Genomic DNA, 9,249 nt, shown 5'->3' with positions numbered 1-9,249 from the left:
AAGAATTGGACACAGGCTAGCTCATTTTTGCTGAGAAATGTGTGGTGACAAAGGTTTGGGCTTCTGGAAAAATGTAGGGTTGGTCTGCTATGGAGTAAACTGAAGAAAAAAAAGTTGAGCTGAGGTAAGGAGCCAACTGGAACATGGAGAGATGAACTGGCTCTAAACAAGCTGCCAACGTAATACAACACTCCATACTTGAATTATGGTTTTCTGTGTCATTGCATGCAGACTCACATGGTTTTAGAATCAAAACCCAGATTGCAAAAGAGTCAGTGAATGATAATCTTATAAAGAGGACATAAAAAGAAAATAATAGTTACCTTTTGTTGTGCACATGGTCTTGGTCAGGCGCTGTACTAAGTATTTTGTGTACATTCTGTCTCTTAATGCTTCACAATAAACTCATGAGGTTACTAGTAGTATAGATTAGGGAATGAAAGCATTCGATATTAGGGGTTTGCTAAATGTCACAAAACCATAAGTGAAGAAGTTGAACTCAAATCTGTCTGATCGTAATTTTCTCCCTGTTCTTCCAGTTTTCTTCCTTGAGGCCAGTAGGGATGCATATTTCTGACTTCTCCTTTTGCTGCCAGATGGAGAAAGCACTCTGCTTTTTTTTTTTTTGGACTCACCACACAGCATGTGGGATCTTAGTTCCCAGACCAGGGGTTGAGCCCGTGCCCCCTACAGTGGAAGCTTGGAATCTTAACCACTGGACCGCCAGGGAAGTCCAGCACTTTGCCTTTAAAGGGGTCACGTGATTGGATCAGGCCTACCTGAGATAATCTCTATATCTTAAATTTAACTGTTTTGAGATATTAATTACACCTGCAAGATCCCCTCTCTGCAGTACCTCGCTTAGTGTTTGGTTGAATAAATATGAGATGGGAATCATGGGAGACCATCTTTAGAATTTTCCCTACTACGTATAGCCTTTCAAAAGTTTGGATTGATGATAATTGAATTAATTTTTTATGTGACCTGGAATGATACTTCTTTTGACAGAGAATCAATTAATACTTGTAAACACTAACATTAACATTGTGGAGTTAAGTATCATTAGAATCTTATTTGCAAAAAAAAAATCTCTTTATTTCCTTTATATTTTTGTCCCTCCATCGTAGACTCTTTGGGTTATAATGCTATGTTGTTTCATCAGACATTTTTTGAAGTTTGCAATTTGTTTGGAGTTCAAAGGAAATGTCACTTCCACTTCTCCAATTTTTAATAATGCAAATATTCTATAGCTGATTCTGAATAAAAACACAGTTGACAGAAAAAAATCTTTTCACTCAATAAGGGAAAACAGTGAATTAATGAGTATTTAGTTTAATTTTTTAAAAAACGGAGTATTGGCAGATTAGACGTTGACAAAAATTATTCTGGTCCAATTTGTGGATCAAATGCAAATAGCCCCTTCTTTGCTTCTTTCTAATGGATTGCATTTGAAATGTTACATTTTCATTTTAGACTGACAAAGAAAAAAACACCCAGCAATATTCTGAGGCCAAAAATCATGGCTGGAACCTCTAAGTAAGTCATTTTATAACAGCTTTGTTCCCTGGATGCTGGCTTATCAAAAATGCCCAGGATCTTATTGAAGTGAGCTATTCTAATGAAGGACAAGATTCGATGAACAGGCATTGCTCTAAGCAGCATTGCTTTCACAGTCTCTCTTCTGGTTTCATATGGGAAAAACCTGAAGTTTCAAGGTGACCACAGATTATGATAATATTCAGAGAAATCCAGGATTTCCCAGGTGGAATATTGGTAGAATAGACAAAATGGGATTCATCTTTATGAAAAACAGTTTTGGTTTCCAAACACCATAAAACCTCTCAATATCAACCACTCGTTCATTTATACAGCAAATATTTATTTATTCATTGTCTGTAAGGTGCCAGGCACTGTTCTAGGCACTGCAGAGACAGCAGAGAACAGACAAACAACAAAATTCATGACTTGATGGAGGCTATGTAAGAAGTAAGAAAGGCTTTGGCCAGGTGCAGTAGGGGACTGTTCTGTCTTAAATGCACCAAGTGGGATGCAATGTCATGATCAAACTCACAGCCAAACTGATATCCCCCAATGTGACATATTTGGAGTTAGAATCCTTGAATAGCTTCAAGCCCAGGGTTGATGGTCAAACAATTTCTCCCAAAGCCTCTGAGGCAAAGGATTGCAAAAGCCTGCACCACCCTAGACCTCCCTTCCAATCTCGGATTCCGGCAGCTTCCTCCAAATTGATTTGCTTTCCTCAAAGTGGCACAGCAGAGGTGCTCTGAGAGGTGGAAGGGAGTCGACTGAGAACCACTTTCCACTGAAAAGGAAATCATTTGTGGTGGGCTGAATAATGGCGCCTAAGATGTCCACATCCTGAGCCCCAGAACCTATGCATATGTCCCCTTACATGGTAAAAGGGACTTTGCAGATGTGAGTAAATTAAAGATCTTGAGACTGGGGAGATTAGCTTGATTATGCACTTGGTTCAAAGGAACCACAAGGGTCCTTGTAAGAGGAAGGTGGGAAGGTCAGAGCCATTAATAGGAGATTATAAGGACAGAAGGGGCTGGAATAACTCAAGGAAGGAGCCATGCGCCAAAAAATGCAGGCAGCCTCTAGAAGCTGGAAAGGCAAGAAAAGGGATTCCCCCTGGAGCCTCAGCAAGGAAGTAGCCTTGCTGAAACCTTGATTTTAAGTCGGTGAGACTGATTTAGACCTCCGACGTCCAGAACTAGAAGGTAACAAACCTGTGTGGTTGTAAGCCACTAAATTTGTGGTAATTTGTTACAACAGCAGTAGACGTGGGCACATCATTAAAATGTGCCTTAAAACTGTGCGTCTGATTCCTTAATAATTATTTCAGAAAATAGGAAGTGCAGCCCCATTTCAGAAACCCCCTGGGAAAGCCACACAATTATTGGAAAGGCTCAGACACTTTTCTTATAGGAAGAGCTTATAACTCCAAGCCTTTATTAAGTGTCAGGCGCTGTTCTTAATGCTTGGCAGTTGTATTATTAACTAATTTAATCCTTGAGAGAACTCTTTAAGGTAGGACTAGTGTTATGCAATTTTACCAACAAGGAAATTAAGGCACACTTTCCCAGGTGGTGACAGAGTCATGGGGATGCACCTGACAGCCTGGTCCAGCTAGGCTTTGCAGAGATTTAATCTTTGAGCAAAGCCAGAAGTCACTGAAAATAAAGGCTAGTGAAGCCGACCAGGTCATTTTGCTGAGTTAAACTGCTTTTGATCTATGATGAAGTGTAATTATAATGATTATAATCTCGTTAGCTTGCTATCCTTGTGGGGCTCATCAGGCAGCTCCTGAAGAAATTTTGCAAAACTCTTTGCAGTCACAGCAACTATGTTGGAATAAATGTTTCATCTTCCCAGGGGGCTATTTTGAAGAAAACATCTATTTACTATGGACACCCTAAGTACAGCCTCTTCTAAGAGAAACAGTTGGAAAGATGAGACAGAGTCTTTACACTGAAAAATAAAAAAGCAAGGAGTTTTTAGAATTTTTAGGATTCTATCTAGACACTTTCATAACAGGGCCCCGCTCCATGACTCAACTATTTTCCACAGAATGGTCAACAAAAACGACAGCAAAAAATTCCAATTCAGTATCAGGTTTGTTTTTGTTCCCTTGTTTACTCTTTTGGAGTCTATTTCCTTTTTTTCCCCTAAATTGAAAGAAACAGTTAATATCAATACCTCTTGCTACTTCTATTTATTCACTGCACTTGACTATATTTCATTTAGCTTTCTATGCCTTTTATTTAGTCAGCCTGTATTTACTGAGCACCTACTATGAGCCAGGCACTGTTGTGGGCACTAAAGTTGCAATAATGAAAAGACAGTCAAGGTTTATGGGTGTCGTGGCCGGCATGACTTTGTTCCTATGTACGGCTATTTCATTGTATGGATAGAACACATTTTTTTATACCCTTCTTTAGCTGTTGGACACTAGGGTTGTTTCCATCTTCTGGCTACTGTGAATTGTGTGTCTACAAATATTCATGTACAAGTTTTTGTTTGAACACCTGTTTTCAATTCTTTTGGGAATATATACCTGAGTGGAATTGCTGGGTCCTATATTAACTCCATGTTTAACTGACTGAGGAACTGCCAGACAGAAAAGGCCACCTACTGTATGATTCTACTTTTATGAAACGTCCAGAATAGGCAAATCCAAAGACACAAAAAGCAAATTATTGTTTTTGTTTGTTTGTTTGCGGTACGCGGGTCTCTCACTGTTGTGGCCTCTCCCGTTGCGGAGCACAGGCTCCGGACGCACAGGCTCAGCGGCCATGGCTCACGGGTCCAGCCACTCCGCGGCATGTGGGATCTTCCCAGACCGGGGCATGAACCCGTGTCCCCCGCACTGGCAGGTGGACTCTCAACCACTGCACCACCAGGGAAGCCCTGAGGAATATTTTTAACTAGAAAAAGCATGCCATTTTGGAAAGAGGAGTCAGTGTTTCTATTTGTTAGACATGTGTCCACAATAGATATTTGGGTTTTGGTTATTATTATTTTTTAATTAATTAATTTTAATTATTTATTTTTGGCTACCTTGGGTCTTTTGCTGCGCGCAGGCTTTCTCTAGTTGCGGCAAGTGGGGGCTACTCTTCATTGTGGTGCGCGGGCTTCTCATTGTGGAGGCTCCTCTTGTTGCGGAGCACGGGCTCTAGGCACGCGGGCTTCAGTCGTTGTGGCACGCGGGCTCAGTAGTTGTGGCTCGCGGGCTCTAGAGCACAGGCTCATTAGTTGTGGCGCACAGGCTTAGTTGCTGCACGGCATATGGGATCTTCCTGGACGAGGGCTTGAACCCATGTCCCCTGCATCGGCAGGCGGACTCTCAACCACTGCGCCACCAGGGAAGCCCAGCAAATTATTGATTGTCAGGAACTGGGAGGGGGAAAATGGGAAATGATTGCTTAATAGATACAAAGTATCCTTTTGGGGTGATGAGAATGTTCTGGAACTAGATGATGGTGATACTTGCACATTGTCAAGGTACTAAAAGCCACTGAATTTCACACTTTACAATGGTAAAAATGGTGAGTTTTATGGTATGTGTTTTTTACCACAATTTTTAAAAAGACTGAGAAGTTGAGTGAGAAGATGGAGGTGAATGGAGGTTTGATCCTCGATAGGGGGTCAGGCAAGGCCCAGCTGGGGCGTTGACACTGGGCAGAAATGGAGGGGCAGGCAGTGCAGACATGCGGGGGTCACAGGCATTACAAGCTGGTCCTCTGTCTTGTTGGTTCTCAGCTGGGGATGATTTTGCTTACAGGGGACATGTGGCAAAGTCCAGGGACATTTTTAGTTGTCACCACTCAGGAAGGGGGTGCTACTGACTTCTAGTGAGTAAAGACCGGGGATGCTGCTAATCAACCTACAACGCACAGAACTGCACCCCCTGAATGATCTGGCCCCAGATGACAAGAGTGCCGAAGCTGGGAAGTCCTGGTCTAACCCCTTTGATCCCGAGCCTCGAGGGCTGTTGAAAAGAAGCCAATTTTGTGTAACGCAGGGTGAGGGACTGCTGTCTCACACCTGGTCCAGCTGCGATCTTGGTTTTAACCCCTCTACCTACAACATGAGAGAGACTAACACGCCCTCAGCCATTGACTATGGGAGGATTGGTTTAACTCCAAGACAGTCAGCATGCATCCAAAGCACGTCCTTCCACACAGACCTGGCATTGGACAAAGGTAGGGAGGGGGTAGGCCCTGGGGAAGATGTCAGGAGACCAAGGTCTGCCTCTCCTTTAGCTAGCTGTAAAACACCGGAACCCATGAAATCCACACTCAGTGACCTCCACAGAGGCAATGTTTCTCCATCTTAACTTGACATGGACACTTTCCTGCCTCCCATACCTTCTCCTGGGTGCCGCCAACTGCCCAAACATTCCACCCAAGAATCCCGGCAGGAAGTGGCCATCGGCCGCTGGACGAGCCTTGCAGGCTTAGCTTTTTGTCAACAGGAGGAACCTCAGCTTCCTTGCACTATCCCTGGAGGAGTTTTCCATGCAAAGCTTCACAACCACAATAAGATATTTACTGTCTTTATCGGAGAGATCAAACCCACACACAGATGTCACATTTTTCGAATTCCATCAGTAGATCAGACAAGCCGTCTCTGGAAAGAGGACATTCCAGCCGGTGAGTTCAGAGCGCGCTGGCTTCGAGGGCCGTTCCCTTCCTATTTTCTGTCGTGCACCCTGAGCCTTTGTTGTCTCTGCAATGCTGATAAATCAATCCATCAAAAAATTTCCTCAGTGAAACTCAATCAAGAAAGGTCATGTCAGCGGGAGAGGAACAGATTAAATTAGCATCAAATTAGACATGGAAAGTGAGTTCTGTCAAAATCATCGCAGCGCTCAGCACAATTAGAATATGTTAATTATGCATTTCATTAAGGTGGATGTGAGATGAAATGTCACTGGGGTAGGCATCCGAAAAAGGGAAGATTGCCAGGCACAACTTTCTCGAGACAATGTGTGACACCTTCATTAACATCAAGAATCACAAGTCTGCCTTGACTTTTTCTGCAAAGGATTAAACCATTAACTGTTTGCTGGCTCCTCTCACCGGGGCGGGTCCTGGGAGTGCCCCCCGCGCCCCCCCCCCACCCCGGTACCTGGCTTCCTCTCGCCGCCGCATGGCCCCCGGGGCTGCTGGGAGTGCCCGGTGGGCAAGGGAGAGGGTGGCGGGTTTTAATGAACTCCCTGGAAGCTTCGCGGGGATCACGCCACCGCCTTAGGGGTGGCAGGATGCTGAGAAGGGAGAGAGGAGAGAAAGGAGGGGTGAGGATTTCAGAGGGAGAGGAGGAGGGGCAGGGAGAAGGCTCTTGGCCTCGTTCTTGGGGATGAAAGATGTAATCCACGTAATGGGGGGCGGGCGGGGGGATCCGATTTACAAACTTCCGCTCGGCAAACTCTAATTTGGTGAATTGTTTTGCAGATCATTGTCTGAGTCACGGTAACCAGGAGGGTTTTTCCTAGAGCGAAGTCGTTCCTCGTGCGGCGGCTTCAGGAAATACGGGTTAGGTGCTGGCAGAAGCGGGAGTTCCCATTCGTGCTGCCTCCTTCTCCGGCGGCTTCTCCACTAGGGGCGCGCTCTCTGGGTGGCTTATTCCCCGGACGTTCTTTTCCCTCTCAGCCCCCCTTCCTCACCTCCACCGAGAGCTATTTCCGGGTGTCCGGCCGGCAGTGGGGCTTCCAATCACGCTCCTGGGGGATGCTTTCTCCCCCGCGCCCCACCCACGTTGCTCTTCTGCTGGGAACACTCACCTTCCACCTGTCTGCCCTGCTCCCCAGTCCTTAACGTCCACCATGCACACATCCCTACTTGCTGCAGCACTTCTCTGGAGGTGCACACGAAGTCAGAGCTTCTCACAGGTCCCCTCGCTCACCTCCAGTCACCAACCTTCCAGAGCATTCGCTGAGCCGACCACCAGAGAAGGAAAGCGATGACTAGCATTTCTTGGGCTCCTGGGCTGTGCCAGGCTCTGTGCTGAGGGGAGGGTGACCAACCGTCCCAGTTTGCCTGAGACGGAGGGGTTTCCTGGGGTACGGGACTTCCAGTCCTAAAGCAGGGGTCGTCCCAAACAAACAGGGACAAGCTGGGCACCTTAGCTAAGGCTTTCTGTGTATTATCCCATTTATTTTTAAATACATTTGATTTTGTAGAAGTGTTTTACTTACAGAAAAATACAGACACGCTAATACAGAGCGTTCCCATATGCCCTGCACCCAGTTTCTGCTGTTCTTAACCTCTTGCATTACTCAGTACGTTTGTCACAACTAACAAACCAGTATGGATACATTATTATTAACTAAAACCCATACCTAAGTCACATTTCCTTAGTTTTTCCCTAATGTCCTTTTCCTGCTCCAGGAGCCCACCCAGGACCCCACGTCACGTTTAGTCCTCATGTCTCCTTAGGCTCCCCTTGGCTGTGACAGCTTCTCAGACTTTCCTTCTACTCGATGACTTAGTTTGAAGGGGTGCAGGTTGGGAATCCTGTAGGAACTCTCTTGATCCTAACACAAGTCTAAGGGGCAGATGCTATTGTCCCATTTTACAGACGGAGCTGCTAAAGCTTAGGACCAAGGTGATAACCAGTAAAGGGCTGAAGGAGAATGTGAATTTCCACTGGGGACCGATGATTTCTTAATCACATCAACAACAATAATAACTAATATCTTTAGTGCTTGCTATGTCCCAAGTAACCTGCTAAGAAGCCCATACATATCATATCACTTAATCCTCATGATTGCCCTGTGTTATGGAGGCTAAAATTATGCCCATTTTATGGATAAGAAAACTGAGGCCCGAGATGTTTCTCTGACCACCTTCCTCCAGGATGTTTCCCTGACTGTCTCCCTTAGATTTGTATTAGATGATGTTTTTGTTCTGATGGGACCTTAAACTTGCTTGGATTCACCAGAGTCAGTTTCTGTTGCTTGTACACAAATAACTAACGTACACTCAAATAGTTGTACTTCTCACACTGCATTACAATTGCTAGTTGAATTGTCCATCAACCCCCTAGGTAGTAAGTTCTATTATTTTTGCTTTTTTTAAAAAAAAATCTATTTCTTGGTACATAGAAAGTACTTAACAAATATATCTTAAATATAAATGGAGTATAATCTACAAAAATATTGAATCACTATGTTGTACTTAAACTAATATAATGTTGTAAATCAACTATACCTCCATATAGAAAAAAAGAATGACCAGATTATAGAATTTTTAAAAAAAATTTTTTATTGGAGTATGGTTGATTTACAATGTACAATGTTGTGTTAGTTTCTGCTGTACAACAAAATGAATCAGTTATACATATACATGTATCCACTCTTTTTTAGATTATTTTCCCATATAGGTCATTACAGAGTGTTGAGAAGAATTCCCTGTGCTATACAGTAAGTCCTTATTCAGATTATGGAATTTTTACCATGATATAAGTTCTATTTTTTAGGGGTGGGAGAGAAAGCAAAGGTTTATAATTTTGTTTCTAGCCTTTCTCAGTAGGGTTGCTTTTTCGTGTATTAAATTAACACGTACATATTAACATACGTCTATTTCTGACGCGGCCAGTTGGAATTCATTTTCTCTAATGCTTAGTGTAAATACACTGTATGACACACAACACTGCTGCCATCTTTTTCTCACTCCTGCACTTCTAGGGCATTATTCTGTGAATTTACTTGACTTTCTTTTC

The sequence above is a fragment of the Leucopleurus acutus genome (genome assembly GCF_964270905.1).
Source record: "Leucopleurus acutus genome assembly, chromosome: 16".
In the NCBI taxonomy this organism is placed as follows: Eukaryota; Metazoa; Chordata; class Mammalia; order Artiodactyla; family Delphinidae; genus Leucopleurus; species Leucopleurus acutus.
Note: the sequence above shows the minus strand (reverse complement) of the source record.